This window comes from Streptopelia decaocto (assembly GCF_964273445.1).
Source record: "Streptopelia decaocto genome assembly, chromosome: Z".
NCBI lineage: Eukaryota > Metazoa > Chordata > Aves > Columbiformes > Columbidae > Streptopelia > Streptopelia decaocto.
In genome coordinates this window covers 38149561-38176573 of record NC_138657.1, presented here as the reverse complement: position 1 = coordinate 38176573, position 27013 = coordinate 38149561, and the positions used below count along the sequence as shown (strand labels likewise).

The 27013-nt window shown below is 41.3% G+C and overlaps 1 protein-coding gene across 1 annotated transcript in view; it reads left to right on the top strand.

The window, feature by feature from the left end:
- Nucleotides 1–4239: 4239 nt before the first annotated feature.
- ZNF462 (zinc finger protein 462) overlaps nt 4240–27013 on the top strand; it is a 96375-nt gene continuing 73601 nt past the window's right edge. The window contains exon 1 of the mRNA XM_082075103.1: nt 4240–4410. The gene's annotated coding sequence lies outside the window, so the exon portion shown is untranslated. The remainder of the gene's footprint in view (nt 4411–27013) is intronic.

Sequence of the window (27013 nt, the reverse complement as noted above, 5' to 3'; positions counted from 1 at the left end):
ATACCCTTTGTCTTTCATGGACTGGAGTAGGATTTCTCTGCTTCCAACCAACCAGTTTCTCCTCAAAGTCCTTCACAATAAGGAAACCCATGGAGGTTAAAGAAATAAGAGTTGCCAGGGTAAAGGTCAGAACAGCACATTTCTAATCTTCTTAGATAGGAAAGTGAAATTCTCTCAATAGCTGCAGAACATAATATTCTAGAGAGAGAGTCATATTCAGTTCTCCAGTGAGCTGATACAATGCTTGCCTCTTGCAAAGGGACTGCAAACCTTGCTCTGGTAGGGTAAAATAGCCATGAAGAAGTGGAGAATAAATAGTAAGTTCACTCAAACTTGTTGCAAACTCTTCCAAATTTGGGGATTAAAAATAAATAAATAAATAAGCAGCCACTCTCAGTTCTGTAAGGGGACATTAACAACACTGCCTCACTGTTGATTATGTATAAAAGAGTGTGCTTTCAGTGTCTTATTTTGCACATTGCTTTCCTAATGTCTTCTGCTCACTAAGGCTATGCTCACTGCCCATGCTAAATGTACCAGTTTCCCATCCTGAGGAGCTCATTTGAGTCCATGGAGCAATGAGTTTGGCTGAAAAAATAAAAATTGGGAAGGCAAAATAGCACTGTCTTGAGCTTCCCATAGTCTGTTCGCCCCTCTGCCTGTGGCCTTGCCATCATGGGGCTCACTGTTCAACCCCATGGGCTCTCAGGGGCTGCAGGAGAGATGCAGATGTCAGGCAGGGCAGTGCAAACCTGAATCATCACATACCAGCAAAGACTTGGCCTGGGAATGAAAACATTTGGCCCTGTGTTGGTCAGATTTTCTGGGTGAGAGAAGATGTAGCCAGATCTGGGGCTAAAAAATTGTTTGTTTTTTTTTTCTTAGCCCCAGGCCCTCCTTCACCTGGCCACACGGTGAGACATCATCCATCTACCCCAGGTCGATGGATGTGTGTATGTGAGAATTTTTTCTTTAAAACCAAGAATACCCCTTCCCTGCGGCTTCAGCCAACACGGCGGTGGCACACAACCCCTGCTGGGAAGACGGAGAGAAGATGAAATCCCCTCTTGCCCCCCCCGATAGCACGGAGGGGGAGCGGTGTGCTAAGCCCCACCGTGGGCTCTGTCCCTGCTTCTCCGCCCCGGTCCGCAGCCGGGCTGCCTGGCAGAGGAGATGCCGGCGCCTTTGTCTACACCCCGACGTCCACATGCCAGCACCCAGAGAAGTGCAAACTATCTTCATTGACCTTAATGGGGCTGTTAACCCGCCAGGGTAATTAGGACCAGGGGGCTGTCAGCACTCTTAAACTCTCTTTTGCTGGGAACGGCACCGGTACGAGTCAGGGGGCTTGCCCTGCAGCTAAAACCCTCCCCTGCCCGCCCACCGCCCGTGAAGTATCTTGCACCCCCCGGACTTGCCCCCACCTCGCCTCCACTGGACTCGGCAACCAGAACCGCCAGTTCCTGCGCGAAACCAGCGGTCCGTGCACACGGCCGATTCCGTGGAGGTTTCCCTCTGTTTTCCCAGATGGCTGCTTCTTGGTGGGGGTCTCCCAGCCCAGCGTGTCCACCTGGTCGCTGGCTTTCCCTGGTGGCGCTCGGAGCACGGTGGAGATAGCAGAACGCCTGCAGGAGGAAGTTATGGACCACCCGACCTCTAGGGAGAAGTCTCCCGCCCCGTGGCCCCCCGGCAGTGCCCTGTGGCACCGGCATTCCGCTGGCCGCGCCGAGCTTCTTTCTGGGACCCAGGGTGGGTGCCTGGGCACCCGCGCTCCTTGCCGGAGCATGGGGGTGCCCCACGGCACCGGCACAGGAAGGACGCCCGCTCCGCCTCCCAACTCCAAAGGACGGGGGATAGGGCGTAAACACTTCCAAGCTATCTTCATGTCTATAAATTTTTTCTTTCTTCATCAACCCCTCCTCCCCCCGACGTTTGATGCCCACTCCTAAGAACCTTCATTTGAAGTGGGCTTGTTTTTTCCCTGGAGGGTGGCTGGTCAGAAGTCAGGTGTTTTGGGGTTTGTGACTGTGGGGTTTCTCTATCTAAAAAAAGAAGAAATTTTTTTTTTTTTTAATTTAAAATGTAATGCTGAGAGACAAAGAAGTAAATTGGCGTTGATGGTACGTCAAAGATTGCAAAGCCCAGGCACTCTCTTCCTGTGAAGAGGATGATTTATAGAAAATTGCAGGCAGAACACATGCACATTCTGGCAGCCGTAAAGACAGTCCCTCCCTTTTCCTTAATGTTCTTTTATCAGCTTCTTAGGAGGTGTCAGCTTCATTTGTCTGCATGAAACCAGTAGTCTTAGTAGGAATCCCCAGTTTTGATGTTTTTTCCCCTTTTCTTTAAGAAGGATTCTATAAATCCAACAGTGCTCCTTCTGCCCAGATATTATCCTTCCAAAGAGCCGAGAGGAGGAGGGAGAAGATCTTTCTCCTGTTTAGTGATTAACTTGCATGGCTCAAAGAAAGAGAAGATTTAATGGGAGAGATCCTGCCTGTGTCCTTTAGTCTCATGGCAGTCTTGTGGATTGGAAGACTGGAGAGTGCATCGGTTTAATATTTGACTACTACCTGGGCAACCGAATTTTCTTATTTTATTGCTATTGTTAGCATTTCTGCATTTGTTCTTCAGCTGAGCTGGGAGAGTTCAGACAATGAAGTTCTAACATGCCTGACTTCTCCTTAAGCCAGCAAAATCTGAACTCTTTTAAGAAGATCATCTCAGCTTCACCACTCACATAAAACTTCCTTGGAGCAGGGGAGGATTCTCCCGTCACCCGAACTGTGGTTCTAGCGTCTCTTCCACCCATGCAAACTGCAGTGCTTGAAGGCTTGAGAAACCCCAGTGATGTTCCAATACCAGCCATGCCCTTGTGCTCAAATTGATTTTGCCTCATTCCCGTCCCGTGTATTGATTTTCTGAGTCTGCATGTAACCCCTAATCCCCCCCCTCTACATACACTCCAGTGCTAGACATAACCCTAGAAAGAATCTGAACTGATGCTGTAGGAAGGTTGGGGGGGGGAGGGGGGGGCTGCTCTCGAGCAAAAGAAGTAGCTCAGCACAATGCTTAATAGAAACGAGTCTAAATAAAAATGCAGGCTACAGCCGCTTTGTCTTTGCCTGCTTGCCTTCATCACCAAGATACCTTTCTTTGTGAGCCTTGATCGTTAGTTTCCACGGTTTTAAATAATCAGTCACAAAGAAGCAGACAACGAGGTGTTGGAGGGCATAAAGTTATTTTAAGTAGAATTATTTATTTTATTTTGCAGCAAAAAACGTTTCACCAATGTAGGAAGTGATTTTGGTGCTCCGTAGTACAAGCTCTCTTTTCTCCTAAATGCTTGCGAGAAAAAAAAAAAACCTGGAGATGACTGTCTTTATTTCCGGGAGTAGACTTCAAAATACGTGCCAGAAATGGACAATTCGAGTCTCCTTTCTCCACATCAAATGCGAGCTGGAAGGGGGATTAAAAACCAACCACGTGGTAGATCTGGTTTTATACTTTGCAACCTCCAGCTCCATTTATGTTCTTTACCCTGCTCAGGGAAGATTAGCCTCTAGATGGATGTGTCTGAGGGATCACCTCAGGGGCAAATCTGCATGCAGAAACCGGTTTTTGCCATGGCTGGAAGAGAGCTATGACCTAGCAGAGTGCTCCATCCGATCGGCTCCCCGAGCATCGCAGGAGCTGCTGAGTACTCCTGAACAGGAAGCTTTGTGAAGGCAACAGCTTGGAAGGGGAAGCTCTTCAGATCTTTCCCCATTTTTCTCCTCCTCCCTGGCCTGTGAGTGATTCAGTGTCCCAAACCTTAACTTTTTGTTACCACCTTCCTTCTCTTAATCTCCTTCATCTTCGACACCTCCTCCTCTATCACTACCATCTTCTCCTCCATCTGCCTGCCTCCTGGATCTCTCTCTCGTTTGGTTGTTTTCCCCCCTCCTCTTCCACTTCCCTCCCTCTCTTTCTTCTTGCCTTTTCCTCTCTTTTCTTTCTCTTTTTCCTCCTCTTCCCCTACACGTTGTTGTTGTTGTTAGAAAGGATTCTTGCACCCCCTGGTGCTCTTGCGTTTTGTGTGGTAGGAGAGGAGATTGTCTTCTTTCTCTCTCTCCCTCTGGTTGCTCATTATTCAGAGAGAGACACAGAGGGTGAGTGAGAGAGAGAGAGAGAGACGGATATCTCAGGTCATCTGCAGCTGCAGCAAACCAGTGAAGGAGAGAGAGAGAGGGAGAGGGAGAGAGAGAGAGGGGGGGAAAAGCAGGGAAAGATGGCGATCCTCCATTGCTGAGACCTGGCAAGGAGCACATGAGACTCACAAAACAACTTCCACAACAATAACAAGAAGAAGAGCTAGGCAGAGAGGAAGAGAGGAGGCAGCAGCAAGAGCAGCAGTGCCGGGACGCTCCTGTAAGTTCTTGCAATTAACACCCATCTCCGGTTTGGCATTGGAGAGATCATCTCTCGTGTGTGTGTAAATATATATATTTTTTGTTTGGTCTTTTCTGTCTTTTTTTCTTGCCACCACCTTCCTCTGAAATCCATTCATTCGGTCAACGGAGGAAGGAGGAAGAAAAAAGGAAGGAAAAAAAAAGAGAAGAGGGGAGCGAGAGCGGGGTGTTTTGTTTGAGAGAGAAGTCTCTTGCATGGAGGAGGAGAAGAGGAGGAGGTGCTGGTGGTGGTGGTGGTGGGAGGAGGAGGAAGGCGGTTAATTAATTTTTTGTTGTTGCATTAAGGCGGGGGGGGGGGGGGGAAGGATATGGGGAGATAAGTGAGATATCAGCCGAGCTTTCGGGGTGGGGGGTGCCCAAGAGGAGATGTGTGTGTGTGCGTGGGGTCTGGATGGTGCTGTGCGTGTGGACTTGGATCAGAGACGGGAGAGACACGGAGGAGAGAAAAGCTCCGTGCTGGCACGACCCAGGCAATCGGGTGACCTCTTCCTTCTTTCCTTCCTTCCTTCCTTCCTTTCTTTCTTTTCTTTCTTTCTTTCTTTCTTTCTTTCTTTCTTTCTTTCTTTCTTTCTTTCTTTCTTTCTTTCTTTCTTTCTTTCTTTCTTTCTTTCTTTCTTTCACCCTCTTCCTCTTCTCTTTCTTGTCCCCTTTTGCTGCCCTCCTCCTTGTCGCTGGTGAGCCTGGTCCCTCACCCCGGCGGTGGTGCCCCCAGCGCGGCTCTCCAGGAGTTGGGATGCGGGGGTCCCCGGCGGCGTCGGGGCTGAGGGGCTGGTTGTGCCAGCAGGAGGTTGCTTGGAGGAGGACAGCGTTCAGCTGGAGAGCAGGAGCCATTACACACGCTTGTGCTCTCCTTTGAGAGAAAGAGAGCGAGAAGGGAAGAAAGGAAGGGGAAGGAGCCCACTTCTTCTTGCTCAGTTCTCCAATGTCCCTACCTTTAAACCAGGCGAGGGAGAAGGTGCTTTCTTCCTTGCCCCTTTCTCAATCACCCGGAGCAGCTTTCTTCCTATCTCTCCCCCTCTTTCCCTTTCTTTATCTCCCTGTCCTCCATTTGCAAGCTGTCTGCTTTGGTTCCAGTCCAGGCTCCACAACACAAAGCTTCTCCTCGCTCTCGCACACATGCATACACACACAGTCTACAGGCTCTTTATGTCTTCTGGAGTAACCTTCTTCTCACCCCCCCGTGCTCCTCTTAGCATTGTGGTTTCTATTCTCCACACAGAGAGATCCTCCTGGAGCTTCATGTAGTTGTGATCTGATAGGATTTCTCCCCCCCTCACCTCCCTCTTTTTTTGGGAGAAAAAGGAAAAGTTTCATTCGTTTTTCTGGTGTTTGGAAGGAGAAAGACCTTCAAGTTTGAGTGCTTTCTGCTACTGCTTTTGTGTGTGTGTCTGTGGGGGTCTGTTTGTCTCATGAAGCTGCTTGCATGTCTAAGAGGAAGTGACTAGTTTGGCGGAGAGCTGTGATCTGAGTCAGGTAAGCCATGTCATGTTCTCTAGCTCCACCAGAAAATGGAGGAGAGAGAGAGTAGACAAAGCTGAGATGGGAAGTGCTCCTAACATAGTGGATGTCTCTCCATGTTTTGAAGCTTTGCTGGCAGTAGCTGGTTTAATCATGATTTTTCCCCCTAAGGTTTCTTCAGTTTTTCAACATACAACATTGTGATGGGTCTTCTCTCTGACTTCATGCTATCAGGAAATGAGGATTGGAGGAAATTGCTCAGATTCTCCTTCACACAGAGAAACACATCCTCAGGCTTTTTTTTCTCTTATGCTATAATGCAAAGGTCACCTTTCTAGATATTTTTCTTCGGTTAAAGACCACAGAATTTAGGAGGTTGATCAGTTGGCCAAAGAAACAGTGTATATATGCATATATTTATAGATTTTTGAAAGCATTTGGAGGTAAGTGCATGCAGCTTGGTGCTGCTCAGGTTCTTCCAGAGAACATAATGAAATGTCATTTTTTTTCTAGGTGATGATGATGATGCCTGATTTTTGGGATTTTTAACATCTGATTTTCAAGAGCATTCCTTCTTTCAGATGTATTTTGAATTAAGATGGACTATATCTCCCCATTCACTACCTTGTATTAAAATGATACTGACAAGCATTTGTAGGTTTCTCAGAGCATCATAACATACACATTTTCTCTCGGAATAACAAAAACAGTTTTCACACCTGTCTTTGGTATCTTATTTTTTTTTTTTTTCTGAAAACTTAATGGCAACATTCTTGTTATTATTTTAATGTCATTATGGAAACCTAATATCTTTAAAGTGAGACAGCAGTTGAACAGGTATTTGTGTGCTTTTTCTTAATCCACCCTTGAATCTGAAATCATTTTGAGTGGAATCAATGTGGGCCTCACTTTTTTTCCACCAACTTAAATTTGCACATCAGTTGCACAGTAGATGCAGTTCCTCAAAAAATTCAAACTATGTGCTGAAATGGATGAGGGGGATACCAGAATGCAATCCTTCTGAACATTAAGTCATAGCTCCATAGAATGGTATTGATAATGTTAATACATAGGTTAGTCTGAAGAGTTTAAGAAGGAATGTGTTACATATGGGAGCTCTAAGTGACAGGATAGGGGACCAGTGAATCTGAATCAGAACAAGTTCCCAGACATGCAAAAAGAATAGAAAGATTTGAGGATTGCCATGACTAGCCATTAACTCGGGATCCAGCTGCTGCAAGGTTAAAATCAATGCCCTTGTTTTATTTTTCACTAGGAAGGAAATGGTTTAATATATAATCTAATATATATATCATCTGCATTCCTTAAGTTCTGGTTTCTGATGTGACACCAAATTACTGAGATACTGTGATTGTCTCCGTCTTTCAGAAGCAGGCCATGGAATGTACTGTTCAGCTATGTTCAGTCTTAGATTTTGACAATGTAAAGAGAGGAGTTAACTGTTTTTTGTTTGTTTGTTTTGTTTTTCCCTGAGGTCATGTTCCTTGATGGACTTTGCCATCTCTGCACAGGTCTAAATTGGCAGCCACTGAAGAAACTGAAAAAGCTCCCCACTGACCTTTTCTTGTTTGGGTCAGATCTTAAACATCCATCCCCTGTATAGGAAGACTGTATGTAGTCTTTTTAGGTATCTGCTTGATATCTCATAGCTCAGAATTGTGAATCTCCTCTTACTTCTTGAGAGGTCAACTCAGTGCTTGGACTACAATGTGCCCTACAGATACATTGCTTTTGAACATGGCATGTGCAATCCAAGAACAAGTTCGAGATTTAAGCTGAGGATCTTTATGGGAGGGTCTCTTAACTTCCTCCTGTGGTAACGGATACCTTAGAAAAACTAATGTCATTGCAATAGTTTGAGTTGGAGTCAGAGTGATGTTGTTTTTATGGGGCATTTCTTCACTATGAGACTGAAATCCCTTTAGAGAATGCTATTCTTGTTAATAATGTTCCTTGCTGTAGTTCTATCCAGACAGACTGAAATTCACGTTTCTGTTAAAATACCAGATGAGGGACTTCTTTTGTTTTTAAAAACAAACCAAACCAACCAACCAAATAAATAATTAAAAAAAACCCAAACAACCAAAACCAAACCCACACCCATATCAGTGAGTTTTAAAGGAGCTCTATAAAGATAATCTTAAGTCATGAGGTGGTGGTGACTAGCATGTTTCTTGTTATCAGGCACAAATTTCTTTATTCAGACAATGACTTTCAACTGCTCTTGGTTTGTGGGCACCCAGAACTTTTTCATGGTGAAAGCTCTAACAGAAACTGCATTCATAGCCTATTCTTCAGTATATAGACGTGCTTTCCATAGTCACTTTTCTCAACTCCATTAGACATAGCCTATGGACCACTGTTTTAAAAATGTTTAAACAGTGATTTATTTTCTGCATACATTTCAACTGGATTTATAATGGATTACACTGTTGAGAAATGTTGAATGTCACATGTAGGATTTCCTTCCATAATTTAAAAAGAAATATTTTGTTACAAAAGGAAAACTAAAAATATGTTGTGTATGCTCAGACTGTGAAGAATATAAGTACATAACTGGATGATGGAAAAGGACAGTAGAACAACTGCAAGTAGAAAAGGAGAAAAAAACTATTATAAATTTCACAGAATTGAAATTATAACAAATTCTTTAGTGTTGTGAACTTTGACTTAGAGGAGGATTGACTTTTTTGAAGACATGAGTGAATGAGAAGAGAGTTGATAAGTAGATAAATATTGGAGAAGAACTGTGTTCAACATAGATGTCTGGACATCTGGCAGATGTTACTCTGGGCCCCAAGGAATGGACAAGTTTAATTTTAGCTGTAAAGAAGAAATGGGAAGAACTGAAGTCTTACAATAGTACAACTTACAGTTTGAGGAAGGTTATTTCAGAAAAGCCCAAAGATGTCTCTTGAAATTTGAAACTCCCATAAACAAGTGTAAATTAGTTTTTCCTATTGAGTTTTCCTGTTACTCCACACAACATGTGTAGAGTTGCAATATAAATTGAGATTTCTCCAGCATGCTTTAACACTTTCTCTGTCTAGTGTTTTGGATATTTCTTAAATTGAGTGGAAGAACACATCTTTGTAGTAAGAAACTGCAGCAAAATGAGTCAAAAGTGTGAAACTGGTTAATATCTCTGTAGTATTAATTAACATTGCCCTGTTATGTAGGTAATCTCCTAAACTTAGGGATAAAACCTGTAGTATCAAAAAAACCTCAGTGAAATTCTGAAGAGTGATTTGAAGAAGCATACTGGTAGAGGAAGGAGATCCTGTTTTGACAGAGCTGGAAAGGTCTATGGAGGCCAATATGTCTTTGTGTGTCTTCATGTATTCTGTTTCCTTATCCTTTGTTATACTTCTAATCCATTGTAGTAGAAAAAGAATATAAATGCTCTCTTCACAGATATTTCTCTATTTTGAAATTAAATAGTATATTTTGTGAACTCGTCCTACATGAAAACAATCTACTACCAGTGCCAGAACTGTATGATTTGCTTAACTTACATACTTGATCAGGATTTGAGCAAGTATGAACTTCTAGTAGCTGGCTTCAGTAAAAATGTTGAACATCAGTCTGAATGCTTGCTTTTCACACAGTTGCTTCCTTCTAGAGTACCAAATAATCAAACAATCTCTCTGAAATGGTTTGTTTATTGGAAATCTTTCAGGTAGTCTTAAAATATAACATGGGCCCATAGGAGGTAAGCAGGAGGACTGTGAAGTATTAATTGAGGAAAGGACAAGAAATGCCATCTTTTTAAAGAGTGAGAATAATTTTGAAGGAAAAAAATATGATGAGTATGAAGGCTGCTTAAACATCTGCTAATGTCTCAGAGAGAGGAACTCAAATTTTTTAGTCAAGAGGTTATGGAGAAGGTGGTATGATGCAAGTCTTCAGCTGCTGGCAGAGACACAGTTAACATTGTAAATGGTTGAACTTCAGCATGGCACTTCTCCAAATGAGTTGACTGTTGAAAATAAAATGTTCCAGAAGAACTGGGAGAACAGGAAAGAAGTTAAAATAGCATGGTTTGTATGCCAGTGCTGAAAGAAGAAAAAGGGGGAGGAAGGGAGATAGCTCAACTTATGATAATTATCTTGTTGGTTGTAGTGGAAAGGCTTTAGTAGAAGTTTCCACATGAGGGGAATAGGTTTAATAAAATGCAGTCTTCATTTGTGTCCTGAGTTTTGGAAGTAGTAATCTGCTTTAAGCTTGTGTTTGGGAAGTTGAACATATAGGTACATAAAAAGTACGTGATATTGTTTTGGGTTTTGTTCCATTTTGTTCTTTTATCTTTAAAAACAACACCAAAGATCTAAAGTCTGCCCCTCATCTCTTTAGTTTAATGAAGCTGTGACAGATGTTGCAGTACAAACACAACTCTGAAGGGGTTTGAAAGAGGGGGTTTGAGAAAGGGAAAAGGGAGTCTTTATTTCTGATGTCTTATATTCAAAATACACAGTCTTATGTACTGTTTCAATTATTTCTGTGATCTCTTCAGGAATAGAAGATCTTGGTACAGTTGGTTTGTTCAGCTTGAGGCAGGATGTGTTACTGCATTAACTCAAAATACTCTTGCCTAGTCACTACTTGAAGGAACTTTTCCTTAGGAAGTGCTTGAAAAAGAGCCTTCCCTCACCATTGGTTGTGATTGCTCTGTAGCAATTTTTGAGACACTGGTTGTCAGAACATCAGTCCTGTACCTAGCAACAGTGTTATGACTCTTATTTCCACTTGATCTAAAAGCCTGTTCACTTTTGCCTTATCTATCCAATATAATGATGGACCTCCATGGCTGTTGTCTAGCTGGGGCTAACAGTAGCTTTTTGGGTAGAAGATGGTAAGATCCCTCAAGAAAAACAATTAGTTTATGTTTATTTGGTAATTTAAAGAAGATGGAAATGAGACATCTTGGGAAGTGCAGTCATTGTTCTTGAGTGGAGTCAAACGCAGTCACTTTAAAAATACACATTTATTAATGTCTGCATAAATAGCTGTAGGCACAGCATCAATGTAATGAGTGATTAAGATGGACCTTCTGAGAGATTATTGGGGTAGCAGTCATGGCAAGGCCAGTGTGTCAAGGAAAAATAATTGTGAGAAAACACTTGATTCACTGAAGTACCCCTGTTAGTTTTGAACTACTTAAATTAAGAATTCAGTTGTTGAAGTGTGTCACTTGTTACTTCGTGGTGGAAGATAAAACAGTTGAACTGGGATTATGCAGAAAATTGAAGAGTTGTTTCATGCCTCTGGGAGAAGCTAGGTGCTTTGCATTGTGTGCCTATGTTTTTCCTTCTTTCAGTGCCAGGAATATTCAATTAATAACTTGCTAGTGATTCAGATAATGGGTGGTCAGCAGCACTGGACAGTGTATTTGCAGCACTTGTTACAGGTAGAGGCTCTATGCTGACCTCAACATTAAGAAGTGAGATGTTCAGCAATGGCATTACTGTTGCTATTAAAAAGCTCTGGAAAGGGACCTGAGAACCCCAGCTGCCATCATGGTGAAGGAAGTCAGGCCTTCAAAGGATACAGGATTAGAGTGTCAGAAAAAGCAAATGGTAGCATCAGCACAAGTAGAAAATAGGCAGAGCTATTCAGCAAACAGAAAAGTAGGCTAAGGCATGCCATAATTATGTGTAGTGGAAACTTGCTGCTAATAGAGCAATTGCGTGGGGTAGAGAGGCAGGAGAACGATTTTTCAAGACAAAACAAAGCACACATTGCAGAGAATGATATAGGAAGACTGAGGATTCAGTGTGTTCGTGATAATGTGAAAGAAAATACTTTGTTTTGAAAGATGCTAAAAATGGAATCTTCTGATGTACATGTGGTCACTGTTTCCGTGGCCTGGTAGGACAATAGGGGCTTCTTTGCACTGCCTTAATGAGCAAACTCTTCCTTCCTGCTTGTGGTTCTGAAGGTTCAAATACTGCTGCTTCAGGGTGGTATCAGTGGTTGTGGAAAGAAGGCATCACAGGATATTCCTTTTGGAAAGAAGATAGGTCATACTGGATTGGATTGTTGTCATGCAAATGGATTGAAAATACAATTGCTACTTACCATGAGGCTCAGGCAAACACATTTCTCCTACACATTGTCCCTAGACCTCATTGCTGGCAAAGAGCAGAATGGGGGCATGTGGCACACAGAACTAGTGCTTCAGCAGCCCATACTTTGAATTTTCTTATTATTTATCAGAGAAACAAGGTAGCTAAGGGAAGACTACATGTCCTGGAAGATTTTGCCTATGGTTTGAAGGGATTGGTGAAGGTAGCTTATATGTGTGGTAGCTGTTTAACACCTTCCTCCCTTTTTTTTTTTTTTTTTTTTTGGTCTTTTTAGACAGAGTGGACACTCCAGTCTGGGCTAAACTTGTGAGGCAGCTTGAAGGAGTGCTGGTCTTGAGGTGGATGAAGTGACTCAGACGTGAGAGTTCATCTCTAGTTGAGCAAACTGCTTCTGGAGAGAATTTAGAACGGCCCCTGAATATTTATTTATTTTAATTCAGACTTGGATTCTTCAGTTGCAGTCAGACTCAGCTAGATTTGTGGGCTTGTGGCACTTTATAATGCATTTTAGGCCTCTGACCAAACACTATGGAGACCAAAGAATTAGTGTCCAGCCCTTGAAATCTTGTTCTTAGTTTTTTTAATTTCTTCAACCAGCCATCCCACTACCCAGTAAAATAGACATAATTAGGATTTAAGGAGAATATTGGAAATTAAGACCTTGATGCTTGATTCTGTTGCTGTCTATGTTGAAACAAACCAATATGTAGGTAACAAAATATCTCCTTTTGCACTGTTTCAGATGCGTTGCTGCTTGTGGTGAGTACGGAAGAAGAAACTGACTATATACACAGTATCCACTTAGTTTAGTTAGTAAGGCAGCGTCTGAAGGGCAATGGCCATAAGGAGTAATCCTGATTTCTTCTGTGTTGTGTGACAAGTGGTACTGTCAGAAAAATAAATAAATGTCAGTATGAACAAATTTGGAATGATTTCTCTCCTTATTTGATTGGAAGCTCTGATGCTGCATTTGAGTTTTTCCCTTCCTTGTCTACATCTGGGTGGCTCTGGCTGCAGGATATAGGACCTCCAGTAATGGTGGGCTCTGAAACTGTGCTTCTATCATTCTCAGCTAAATAACTTGACAAGTGTAAAAATGTTAACAATTTGGCTGATGGAAAATCGAGAGCACCCAGACAGCTTTCAGCCTGGTTAATTAGTTTCTTAACCGCTGAATTGTTCCTGCCCTCTCATATGGTTGTGTCTTTCAGCCCTACAAGAAAGCATTTGGGTTCCTGGCCAGGAGTGCATCCCAAAAGTTGAATTCATGTAACCTGAAGTCAGTGTAGTTTGGTTCCTTTTGGTCTAAATGACCTTTTATCTTTGTTGGGGGGAGGGCAGTGGGGAGAAAGCATATCAGCTTTCAGCTATGTCAGGTCATATAGAGGTCAAGTTCTCTTGTCTGTGACCAAGCATGTGATGTAAAACAGCCAAGTGTGCGAGAGCACCAAGACCTGGGGAGAAGAGGACTTTATCAGGCCTTATGGAGGTAAATATGATGGAAGGCCATGCTGTGAATCAGCATATATAATGGCTCTCAGATCAAGGCTTGCAGGATTTGTGTATTTAACACTTCAGTGGTGCTAGCTCCTGGTGTATTTCCAACCTGGTGGGTTGAGAAGAAGCTGTTGTTTCTCAAGAGCATGCAGATTTCTCTTGCCGTGTTATCCATGCATGTGTGAGACCTTCTGAAATCCCTGGCTCCAAGGGCATAACTGTATTACTCACTGGAGCTGCTGAAAGAGTGAGTCAATATGTTTGGGTCTCCCAGCTGCATGAATAAATGAGTAAACCTGAATTATTTTTAAATGATCAGATTACGGAGGTGATAACACACTACAATGAATTTTCTATTTCACGCCCTCTGCAAATGTGCTGCTCTCCTTCCACTGTGGAGCAGGAGAGGAATTCAAGATTTTCAGTATGTTGTTGTCCCAAGGAACCACATAAAAATTGCTGAAGTTGCACTCACAGAAAATGTCTTTCAGATCAAAAGCCTTGAATCAGGAGTTGTTTGGCAGGATGACAGACAGGTTGACCAAAGGTTGCATGTGGTGAGCTCTTGCAAAATGAACATGAAATGCTTGTTGCCCTCTATGGTTCTTCAGTGCTTCCACCAGTTCACCCATGTTACTTCAGTGGTGTACAGAAATATAATTTGCTTGCTGGTACTCTGGTCTTATCTCAGAAGATATTTATTTTAAGAATTCATGTCTACAGAGGTTTGTTAATACTGTACTGTAATATCAGATGGGCTGCTGAGACCTCAAAGGGGTGAGCAATCTATTTTTAGTGTGTTTGAAGGGTAGATGATGTTTCAGGTCATGGAATGACTTTCTGGGGGGCCTGTCACCATACACTGAAGTTTTGTATGTCATGGCAGTGGAGACCAGTCATATGATGATGAGGTAGTAACTTAAATGGGACATTAAAAAATCCTGCTCTTTGGGAAAATTTTAAAGATAGATGGAGCTAAAATGCCACACAGTCTGTTCTCATGCTTATTTCCTTGATGTGCTGAAGGCATCTAATCCTCTTTACAGGTGAAATAAGCAGCCTGCTTTATGAGCTGAAGGCAATGCCTGTTGATCTGTTGACATCCAGCTTGGAGGGTTATTCGTGTCTGAGTAAGAATTTTAGTAATGGGTGACCAAAAGACTATTGCCAAAGTGGTGTGAAGAAGATGGTTTGTGATCTCCTTCCACACTAGAAGTTGGGAAGTTGGATAACAGCAGTGCTGCCCTATTTAAACGTATTTGGCACCACAGCCTGCAGAGATTTGGAGCTTTAGTTTGAGAAGACTGCCTCAGACAAATGTGTGCATGCTGCAGTCTGAACAGTGAATCCAGCCTTGCTTTGGAAGCACTGCACTGTAGTGGTAGCCACGAGGAACATTTAAATGATTTATTATGGTTAGATTTTATGTGGATTGGCTTCCTCTTTTCATCAGAAGGCAGTAAAACTGAAACTTTTACAGGATCCTTCTTACGTTTCCAAGATTTTGTTTTGTGTGCAGGCATGTGTACTTTAATTATTTATTTAATAAACCCTTAGTGCTACTACTAGGAATATTAACAAATGCTTTTTAATAGGTCAGGCCTCAGCTATCACTGCATTTTCTCATAGCTGTAGTGCATTTGGCAGATAATAGAAGATGGAAGCTAAAGCCCTTATACTGTAAAAACTTATTCATGTGAATAGTTGCTGTGGACTGATTTTGAATTTGACTGTAGTTGCTCCTGTGAATAAATATTTGAAGATCAAGTCCTTAGCTACATAGACTAATTCATGTGGAGATTTCAAGGAGGCGTTTGGAAATTACATCTTGGATAGAAGATGCCCTTAGCTTTCAACAGCTACCACCCACATACATGAGATGTTCATTTGTGGTTTCAAGTGAGGGCATGGTTGTAGCTGACTTGGAAGAGCCAGTGGGAGCTTATGCATTAGATGATTCTTTCACTTTCATTCATGTGTGTCGTTCCTTTCATTCTTACTCTTTGTATTTTGACAGAGGGAGCATGTATGCTATAAATACTCAAATTTGACTTCAGTTAATGCTGGCATGTCCCTCAAATATGATTTCATATGAGTTTGTGTGTGTTATAGTGAGAACGTTCACGTTGTGTGCTGCCTGTGGATATTGTTAATGCATTCTGGAATGCCATCACTAACTGAGGTGGTTTTGAAAGCCACGTTTTTTTTCACACTTTTCTTTTTGATTAAGAGATTGGTTTGAATCAATACTAATATGGTGATTGCCTGTTCAAGACAGAGGTGCTTTGGATCAGGGGAAATGTAACCTAGGTCCTTTTACAATGACAGGAGTGTGTACCTTTGCATATATGTACATAATACAAGTTGCTGTACAAGTGGTTCATACTGCTCTCGTAGTTCATCTGGCAGAATATTTAAATATTTATTCCAAAAGACCTTGTTCTCTGCTGGTGTGAAGCTTCATTTCTAGTTATTTTTAGGTCCTTTTTACCTTAGCAACACTGTTGGAGATAAACCAGACACAAGTGCTGTAAACTGTTCCTATGTTTTGGTAGAAATTAATAAAATGGAGTTTAATGGTTTGCTCCCAAGGGGAGAACAGACCATTTGGTTAACAGAAGGTTAGGCCAAGTAACAGAGCTCTGAGAGTGCCACAGACCAACCCAGAATATCTGGTAGTGTGTCCAGTTGCTGCATGTATTAAGCATTGAAATGGTGCTTTCAGATCTGCAGAGCCAGCAGTTCTGTTACCACTGCTGTGACGCAGGAGATAATTCTGCTGGGCAAGCATCAGCATAGGGGTGGATCTACAGTACAGGATGTGTAATGTCAACATGAAGCATGGGAGCTGGCAGTAAGAAGGAAAGCAGCCATTTCATGCCAGTGCAGGAAGCCTAAATAGATATTTCCCTTCTGCACCTTGTCCTTTTATGCTGCTTTCATACTTAGTATTAAATGATTACCTTCTGCTTTGTCATCTGAAAACTTCAGCCCAGCAGGGTTTTAATTTCTTTCTCTTCTTGATTTTTTTTTTTTTTTTTTTTTTTTTTTTTTTTTTTTTATTAATGAAGAAGTGAAGTGCACTCCAAAAGCATGTCTGATGGATTAAAAAAGGCACTGGGGGGAGGCTGAAGGGCTAAGCAGATCTGGAGAAAAAGAACAGTTCTGTCATGTAGAAGTCCTGAGCTTCAGATGAAGTTTCATTGTAGAACGTTTTAGCTTTAGAGCAGAGGTTTGTTCAAAAGCTGTAACCATTTGAGAACATTGTACTTCAGCTGTGAAATGCAGAAAGGTATTAAATACCGCAAGTGCTACTGTGTAGACTTTGAAACTCTGTAATTACTAAGAAACTGTAGAAAGCTATTGTAATTGTTGCTGCTTTCTTTTTAGCAGGAATGTCCTACTAGAATTTATTTTCCTAGTTGGTTAAAGCTAGTGGCAAATTACCAAGATACTGCTTTTTAAAAGAGCCAAATACTGTTACATGGCTGTCTAAATCTGCTGAAAATTATTTTCTAAATAAGCTTGCTAGGCATTCTGTGGACTTAAAAATCCAATGATATGTCTTCTCTCAGCTCAGTCATAGACTGGTCAACTGGTTTGGGGTTTTATTTGTTGCTGGGTTTTTCCCCAAAACACATTTATAGATATCTTCCTGTGCCTGCAGCCTGGGAAGCTCTAGAATACCAGAACTTGTTTCCTGATGGGCATAGCAGAGTGGAACTTCATAATCAGAGCTCTCGTGGTTTCTGTTGCCTGTTCAGCAGGATTTTCAAAGAATAATATTACAGCTTCCCTTGAATGAATCCTTGTCTTAGATGCTGTTCTGTGGTAGCCCTGCAAAGGTATGACTTTCTTCATATGTCCCTAAGAACTGGAGTGGGAGTTGGGGAGTAGTCAACCCACAGGTATGTTTTCCCAGTTGCAATTTGGTGATGGGAGGAGGGGATGCATATAAAACGTGTCTTGTGTGTGAAGACTGACTGCTCTCTTTTGCAGTAACTGCATCCTTATGCAGCCTTCTTTGATCCATTTGCCTCATTCAGGAGATCTTTTGATTGAAGCTATGGAAGTCTAGCACTTCCGCATAGGGCAGTTGCAAAGAAATGGCACTGAAGATAATTCTATGTGAATTTGAAACTCAAACACCATCTCTCAGGGCAGAAATTTTTCTTGGTTTCATAGATAACTCCATGTCATGGTAGCTGTTTCAGCATCAGCAGTATTAAGGATGCAGGCAAATCAAGAGACTCTCTCTAAGGTGTGGTTGTTCTGTTGTGTCTGTCCATGTAATTTCTCCTGTAGGTTCTATTTTCTAGTAACTGGTGATCTTGTGGTTTTTCAAGTGATGTTTTTAGAACACACTGGAGAATATTCATCAGAGGTGTTTCTTCATATGCAAATGAATACTACTACATTTTGTCTGTACCTTTTCTCATAGAACATCTGTATGCTGCAAAGAAAATGCATTGTCCTTGACTTTTTCATACTGAAAAAGGTGCTACTTTCCGAACATAGTTTATTATAAATAACTACTAAGATGATAATCTCACCACAGCGTGCTTGGCAGTCTTCCACTGAGTTAGCCTGTTTCAGCAAGGAGCTGTCGCTTAAGATACAAAGCAATCTGCAGGGACATATGATCATACACACTGACTATTTTCTCTGTTATCATGGATGCCTCATCATTCCTTGTGTCTGATTAGGAAGTGGAATTACTATCTAGTAGACCAGCAGGATCTAGCAAGAAAAATGGACTTGAATTCCCATCTCATAAACATCAGGTTACAGAGAAGTTCTCAGTTATAGATGCACTAGTCAGAGAATGCCTGTTCGACATGGTTGTGGGGTTTCTTTGCTTGTTTTGTTTTTGATCTCACAAGGATAGATGTGAACTACCCAGGAAACTCTTTATATATATATATGTTTACAGCACACTTTCCCCTTAAAAATGGTGGAGAAACATAAGTCTATCACTGGCAGAGGTGTAGAGAGGATTTTTTTGGTGTTAGTTTTGTTTGGGTAAATAACAACTTCAAGATCTCCGAATATTTTGTTTTTTTTAGAAATATTGTCCAAAAGAAAGGCTATGATAAAAAGGTAAGAGGCTGTATCCATTTTTCCAAGGGTATTTGAAAACTGATTTGGTGGCTGGTCACAAGTAGTTTTCCCCAGGGCTCAGTATTGGGGCCAGTTCTGTTTAATCTCTTTATCAATGATCTGGATGAAAGGATACAGTCCTTCCTCAGTAAGTCTTCAGATGACACTGAATTGGGTGGGAGTGTTGATCTGCTGGAGGGTAGGAAGGCCATAAAGAGGGATCTGGACCTACTAGATCATTGGGCTGAGGTCAGTTGCATGAGGTTCAACAAGGCCAAGTGCCGGGTCCCGCACTTAGATCACAACAACCCCAAGCAACCTTACAGGCTTGGGGAAGAGTGGCTGGAAAGCTGCCTGGCAGAGAGGGATCTGAGGATGTTGGTCAACAGCTGGCTGAACATGAGCCAGCATTGTGCCCAGGTGGCCAAAAAGAGTTTCTTAGGGACATAGTTTAATGCTAGGGTTAGATTATGGTTGGACTAGATGATCTTGAGGGTCTCTTCCAACCAGAATGATTCTGTAATTCTATGATTTTATATATGTTTTATGTCGAGATTTGACTGTATTCACATAGCTGGATGGCATATTTTTGGAGTTTGAAAAGTTGATACAGCTTTGTGGTACATGGCTGTTGAGTTACCACGTTATTGCAAGAGTTATGTTATGGATATCACTGGCTGCTGGATCAAAATTATTTTCAAGTAGAGTACTGGCACGTGTTTGTGTTTTATTTGTTTAGAAACAATTTGATCAGGCCATCTCTACTGTTTTGTTAACAGTACAATGTAAGTCAGAACTTTTTCTAATCTCCATGTTACTCAGGGACCATGTTCCTTGGCACTTGATGCTTCTCAGAGTCCTAACAACTTACATTTCAAGTGTGGGGGGGTCTATGGTTGCTTAAAAGTATGGAATGGGATATGTAGTGGAAACAATTTTTAAGACTGAGATGGAACAAATTAAGGTATCAACAATGTTGTTGGAATTTTTTTTCTCCATGATTTGACACATCATGTTAAATCCTGTATGTATCTCAACAAGATCAAAGGGAAAACAGGCCATGAAGAATTTAGTCAGACACTGACTTGCAAACCTTAATACCAATCCTTATTTTCGAATCTTGTAATTGTTTGGAGTTGACTCTTAGCTGGGAAGTAATTTGCCATCCTCTAGAAGGAAAGCATGGAAAGAGGCAGAGAGATGGTAATTCTTATCTAGTGATGGTATACAAGCTATACAAAGGCAAATTCCTGTGTTCTTTGGTGAAATTGTGGGAATAGAGCAATGATGGGATTGGTTCTGGTCACTGATAAGATGAAGAAATCATTGGAACTGATTCCTGATGTTCAGTGATCCATGCATGATTGTTGAGTGTTCTTCATCTCTAAACATCTGACCTAGATGCCTTTACACTTCAGGATGGCTGTTCAGAGTCTGTCCTGTCCAGAAGCTACATAACTTGAGTGACCTTGTGGCTTTGAAAAAAAAATCCAGTGGAACTGTTAGTTTCCAGCTTACTGAAGGACACATTCTGAAGAGATAACTCATTAAGCAAGCTTTGAAGGGTGTGCTCTGCAGAGCAGCTTCCTGTTATTTCATTAATGGTTGACCTAGTTCTATTGCCATATGCCTCCTGGAACACATTCTAATATATTTGCTAAAGCAAGACTGGTATAATAGAAGGAAAGTCAAAGCCTTTATGAAACAGAAATCCTATGATGCTGTTGCAATTTGGAGGGTATTGTAGTTACTAAAAATGGCAATATCTACATGGAACTGTAGTGATTCTGATTACAAACTCAGGGGTGTTGCTCAGACCCATTTATGTATTTTTTTAAGACTGATCTTGTACAAAAGGTTTGTGTCACTAATTCCCTGTCCTCCTTAAGTAAAGCTGAAGTTAGGTAGTGGAGCACTCAGAGTGATATAATAGCTGTGAGGAAATATTAGATTAGATTTGGCTAAGGCAGGAGGACTTCTCCCCCATGGCAGGTGTTCTTTTTATTGCAAACCATGGATTAGTGATTATTTTCTCTATAAGTCCTGGCTAGAAGCCAGAAATGGGGATTCAAGTTTTACCTGGTATCAGAGATGACACAGCATACATATTTAGACAAAAATTTAAGAAAATTGGAGGTACCAGGTAAAGTTCAGCTTCCAAGCTGAGTAAGTACTTTCTGACCTGCTGAAGTTCTGAAGACCTAAAAGGCTGTGTTTTCTGCTTAATTTGATCTTCTGACCTAGGAAAAGGAAGGGTGTGTGATAACAACTGTTTTCATAAGTAGTGTGCATTATGGTGGAACAGGGAGAAGTGAAAATTAAAGCCATGCTTTGTAACCTTTTGAGAGCTCATGCCTCTATCAGTAGATGTTGTGATTTACAATTCTTCAGTCAGTTTGGGAAGCTGAACTGCTTACCAGACATACTGCTTTGAATATTCATATAACCTGGCAGTGGCTAACCTGTGTCTCTTCAGTTGCAGGTGCCTTGCAAGACGTCCAGGTGTAAATTCTGGGCAAAGGTACGTCATGACAGCAGTGGGGGTGGCTGGGGCCAGCCCAATTTGTCTGTGTGAGAAGTAAGCTGTCAGGACCTGTAAAGGCAGCTGTTGCTGATCAGCATGGGGAGTGCCTAACCTGCAGAAAAGTGGTGAGATGTCCTGGGAATCATAACCATCTTGTACCCTTGTAACTCCTTCAACTTGAGGCCCTTCATGTGCTTCTCACAACTCTGAGCTCACTTGGATAAGCTATGAATATTTTGGCTTGTTTGGCTAGGATACATGTAATGACAGCATTACACAGTTTACCCCTCTTCCTTAGTGCATAACACTGAATGATATTTTTGTATAACTCCTGGATGTTGGGGAAAACAAACTGCAACATTTTTAGTAGGACACAATGTGTTGCGTGAGCTGTAATCATATTGGTCATGAAAAAAATCTGCTCTGGGAACTGCCACAAGCACAGCTATTTGTGCAACCTGATCAGAACAAAGGATAATGCTTCTGCTGCAAGATCAGACAGATCTGACGCTCCAGCGGGCTGAGCAAATGAATGGAGGAAGTGGTCCGCCTCCTCTTATCCATTGTCTCAAAGATGCAGGCTCATAGAGAAGAAAGGGAGGTTGAATGGAGCTTCTGAAGGAATATGCTGCTTTGTGTTCTGTGGGAAGAGAGCAAGCAGGAGTTCTAGAAGTTCTCTGCACTGGTAGGCTGACAACCTTGTAATAGGAAAGTGTGGCAATGGACTGCTGGTATTGAACAAGTATTTTCTCTTCCGTAGCCTGCCTAGAAAATATTAACTGGTATTAGGAAGCTGATGAAATGTTCCAGGCTTGGAATATGGGACCAAGCCTGCCTTGAAGGAAGCTCCATGGGTGCAGAAATCCAACCAATTCTGACCTGCTAGTAAAGAATTAATTAGGACTTCTTCTGTACTTTAGCAAATTCAGAGCCTTTGCCTTTCCCCCTTTTGCCTTTCCCCCTTTTGCTTTCCCCCTTTCCCCTTTTCTCTTTTCCCTTTTGTTTCATTTTCTGTCTCCCCTGAATAACTTATCTGTGTGTTCTGGGACAAACTCAGTTGTATTCCTGATGGGATTTTTACCTAGGGAGAGTTTGTCTGATCAAATTACTGGGACAGTCAGAGTCACCTGCTTACGAGAATCCTTCTGCTTCTCTTGCCCCAATTGTCAAGCTGTCATAGCTAAATTAACCCAAGCAGGTTTTTAGTAGCAAGCTCCCCTTTTAAAGCCATAATGAGGTGAGAGATTGGGTGCAGGACAGGGATTTTTTATAAATTGGGCAGAATTGAGGGTTACTTCACATTCCAGAGCTATAATATTTGACTTCCAGCCCCAAGAGAGATTTCATCTGAGAAATGAATCCTTTAGAGGGAGGGGTGTAGAAGTTCTATCAGTTTCATAGCTCGTTAGATCTCTATGTATTGCGTTTTTGCATAGTCACTGAGAGTGGAAATTGATAGCCATTAGGTTTCTTATGATCAGGATACTTTCAGGTGGAATCAGTTTTCTTTAAAATCAAGCTTTTCTTGGCTCAGGGACCCATAGCTGTAATTTCTTTAGCAAGTATGCTATTTTTCTTTTTTTATGTTAATGGAGATTAGATTTGTGTCTGTGCCAACAGAACCAGTCTTGGTGATCCATGAGATCCCTTCCATCCTTTGTTCTCCCACATACAGTCTAGAAGGTTATATCAATCCAAAAGAGAGGTAATTTGTTCCACAGGATGCTGACAGAGTTCATCACTAGTGTTCAGTGGGGCTGAAGATGCTGCTTTAGGAGCTCGCTTATGAAAGCACATCAGAAAGTCATAAGACTCCTTGAGTGGAAGCCTGTATTGAAACTTTCAAATGTGTGGTGAATGGGCTGGCATGATTGGCATGTTTAGTATCCAAAAACAATTGTGAAAATTCCCTCTGTTTATTCACAGGAGAGGTTTAAAGCCCATCCTAGAGGATGTGCTATGCTTGATTTGACTTAACAGAACCCTAAGTCTGGGTTTCCAGCTGCTTTGATCTAGAGGGAGGGCTGGTAGTGAGAAGAAATAATTACACTAGTTGCATAGCGGCTGAACTCTAATGGCTACTTTGTCACTTTTATTTAACCATGGTTACACTATGTCTAAACTAATTGGTGTTATTTGGACAGGATGATCAAAAATGTGTGTATTCCAAAAATGTCTATTGGAAAATACTTCAGTGAGCTTTCAAACAATGCCTGGGTGTAAGGACAAGAGGAGAAGTCTCCAGGGTGGACATAAATCTCACAAATAAAGCAAGGAGCATTCTCCTAAGGGATAAAGATCTGTGTCCGAAAGCAACTGCTTTCTGAAAGAACAGTATCAGCCTGGTGCTAAGCAGAGACAGTCAACTGTCTATCAACGAAGGCTGCAAAGAATTTCTTATTATCTTTTGCTTACCTCTTCAGGAAACAGGAGGCACAGCAGATCTTGGCTAGTTTTGGAGATCTTCAGAAAAGCATCTTTTGAAGCTGTTATATTTCCCCAGCTTTATATTAAGCAGACCTTATCTTTGTTCCTGTGGGATGTTTTTACTATTTTCTTAATAATAGAAGTCTTTAAGGTATAAGACAGCTAGATCAATCTTCTGAAAAGTCAGAGCACTGTACCTATCATAAAGCTGATGTTTTTACAAAAAAATGCCATATCATGGTCTGGATAAGAGGAACCATGAAGGGCTGGCTTGCATGAAACTTTAAACCAGAGCAACGTGCTTGGTTTCTCAATCATCCATCAGATCAAGCACGATGGATATTTGAAGTTCTCGTGGCTGAATGTTGAATTTTGGAATTTACCCATTATACTTCAAAGACAACAGCAAATTTTAGGCTGTCATCAAATGTTCACAAAGGAGTTAATCTGAAGGAGGGAAATAATCAAAACATGTATTTGTACAACCTTTAGATCTAAATCTAACACATTTCATGCTTTTTTTTTTTTCCTAAGTAAAAGGGATTTAGAACTGGATCAGTTCCTCAGGGATCATCCAGATGGAGGCACCTGCTTTTGCAGCTCAAGGAGAAGGGGACTGTGGGATGAGAAAACCTCATGCAGAGAGTGCAGAGGTATCATAGATCTCATTGGCCATTGGCTTTTTTAGTGTATCAGAAAAGACTTTTGGGGCTTACCACAACCAAGGTAAATAACAACCTTGCTTTGATAGATTGAACAAATAACACTAGTGTTGTGCCATTGAGAGCCCTTGATCCCAAAGAGAAAAGTAAGGGTTTTCCTTTTTATTTTGGACCTGTTACACTGGAAGAAAAAAACAAAACAAACCAAACATCCCACAGGTCAGACAAGAAGGGTATCTGATTTCCGTCTGTTCTCTACACCAGTAGTTTGAATTTTAAAATATGTCAGACCTAAAAGGTCCTCATTCAGTCTATATCTGTAATGGATAGAGAATGTGGAACAGAAAATACTCTGTAAGAAAATACTTACTTGAGAAATGTCTTGACTTCATAGCCTATGTGGACTTTGAAAGTCCTGTCTTCCTTTTAAATCAGAAAACAGTGATCCTACAAAGAAATAATAATTCAAAATGGTTGGAGTGATAAGTGGTATAGCATTTAGATATATAAACACTGGAGATACTGTTGTACTTCTGCTGATCTGTGCAAGTACCACTCATGGAATACTAAATCCATTCCTGAAGTTGGCATGTCTGTAAAAACGAGTATGGAAATGCTTGGGATAGTAATGATTTGAACTCTGGAAAATTGTGCTTCACAGTGAGAGCTTTCAGATAGTCTGTTTCTCTCTTTCAGAGGTTTTCAGAAGTGACATTTAGAGGACTAAAAGCAGTTAATTTGGCAGGCTGTGTCCAATATTACAGGAATTTGGAATCTGTACCAAGCTGTAACAAGATGCAGTGGCTGGAATCTAAGACTAGAAAATGTTTGCTATATAAATAGTTCTTTATTTCTAATTTAATAGTGGAAAAGGATTAAGAGCTGTTGGAATGACTAATGGACTCTAGAAAGTCCTAAGGTGTCAAGCGCAAGTGTAGTTTCTCTTCAGATGCTGTGGTGGGAAACAGGCTTTAGACTGTTACCATTGAGCTGGATGTGGACAACCATCTAGTTGTGGATAGTGAACTTTCAGCAAGATGACTCCCACTGCCATTATCTCATGTTAGGTCAGAGATTAGTTGTCTTAACAGCTGGTGGGAGTGCTGTAACTTGGGAGGTGTAGAGTCTAAGAACTTGCAGGAAGACTCCTCACCTGGCAAAGAAAAGGGAAGCAAATAACCAAGTTAACTGAAATTATAAGGCTAACCTTGTCTGTAGTTAACAATTTAAGCTTGATTATCTGTAGCAGGTTTTCCTCCATTTCCCTGTCTTAGGCTTAAAACTATGGACGAAAGATTTGCATTTTGTTCTCAAAGTGCAATCTATATACAAGGTTGTTGGAAGCTGCCTTCCTCTTAAAAATTAGGTGTGTTTTCCTGTTTTCTTAGTAGAGGAAAGGGATAAATGGTATTGGGTTTCTGTAGTCCTGACAGAGCTACTGTAGACTTTAACATTGTGGTTTCTAAAGGACAATAAATGTTCCAAACAGAAGACTTCTGGTTTCCTCTGGACTCTACAACCCAGCACTTTGGTCACCCAGAACTTTAGTCCTGGTTTTACAGACAGGAACTAAAGACTTTGGTCCTGCAGCTACCACAGAAGTGGTTGTGGCATAAAAACCCAATCAGAATTTGTTAACATGTCAATTTCCTAGAGTAACCTAACTTTCTATTAGAGATATCTCAGCAATTATATTATGAAAGCATTTCAGTAGATTCAAGGGTCTCAACCCTCTGAGAAGAACCATTTCATTTTTTTCTTAGACACCTCTCAAAATTTTAAACTTTGGTCTGCTAGGATGATACATCTAGGAAACTTAGACATTAACTCTTTTTGTCTTCTGTGCTAATCAAAGATGTTAACAATAAGCACTACCCTCTCTCTTTGAAAACTGATGCACAAACAAATCAGTTTCTGAGGAAAATGGTATGTTATATTAGCTTGGTTTCGGAGGTCATGCTGCAGTAGAGGCCTCACTGTAAATGCTTTTTAACTTCATAAACCAGTAACTACAGCAGGATGAAGGAGAGTTTTGATTCCTTAATTGACAAATTGTTCTCAGTTCTTAATTTATAGTTTCAGTTTCGGAAGACTGCTTTCAGGATTCAGAATTCTGTATTGCAGTAGTCTATCTGAAGGAGCTAGAAAACAATTGGAGAACAAAGAGGTCAGGAATGAAGAATGTGAAAGAGACCTGAGCTGTTTCCTCTGTCTCTAGGTTTTGGAATGAGTGACTCTTTTAACCTGTAAATAATGCTGAGATTAGTGGCTGTCTTCCATCAGCAAATGCAAGTAGAGTTAAGAAGGTGACTTCCTCTTGGCAAAAACTGTTCGCTTTCCATTTATCTCCCATATTGTGTGTAAAATCTTTCTTCTCAGGCATTGATACAGAGGAGCCTTCTTGTCTTTAACTTGAATGTTTCCTTTCTTTTAGTAATCAAGCCTACAGATATAGTCCCTGTGTGCTCAGCTAAAAAGGAAACCACTTTTTTTTTTTTTTTTTTTTTTTTGACAGTGAAGCTTCACTGCCAGAATGATCTCGTACTGCAGGTGGCTAGAGGTATATGATACAAGTTAGTTTGTCAGCTTTGGAACACATCTGAAGGGCAGGCTCTTCAAGAAGGGTGAACTGTAGCATGAGTCCTATGATTAGCAAGTCTGGTTCTGCCTCCTTCAGCTTCTGAGACCTTGAAGATCCATTGCAGGTTCTGCTTTCAGGTAAGGAGAAACTTACTCCTGTTTTGACCCTCAACTTCATAATAAAAGGATTTTGTACTAAACCACATA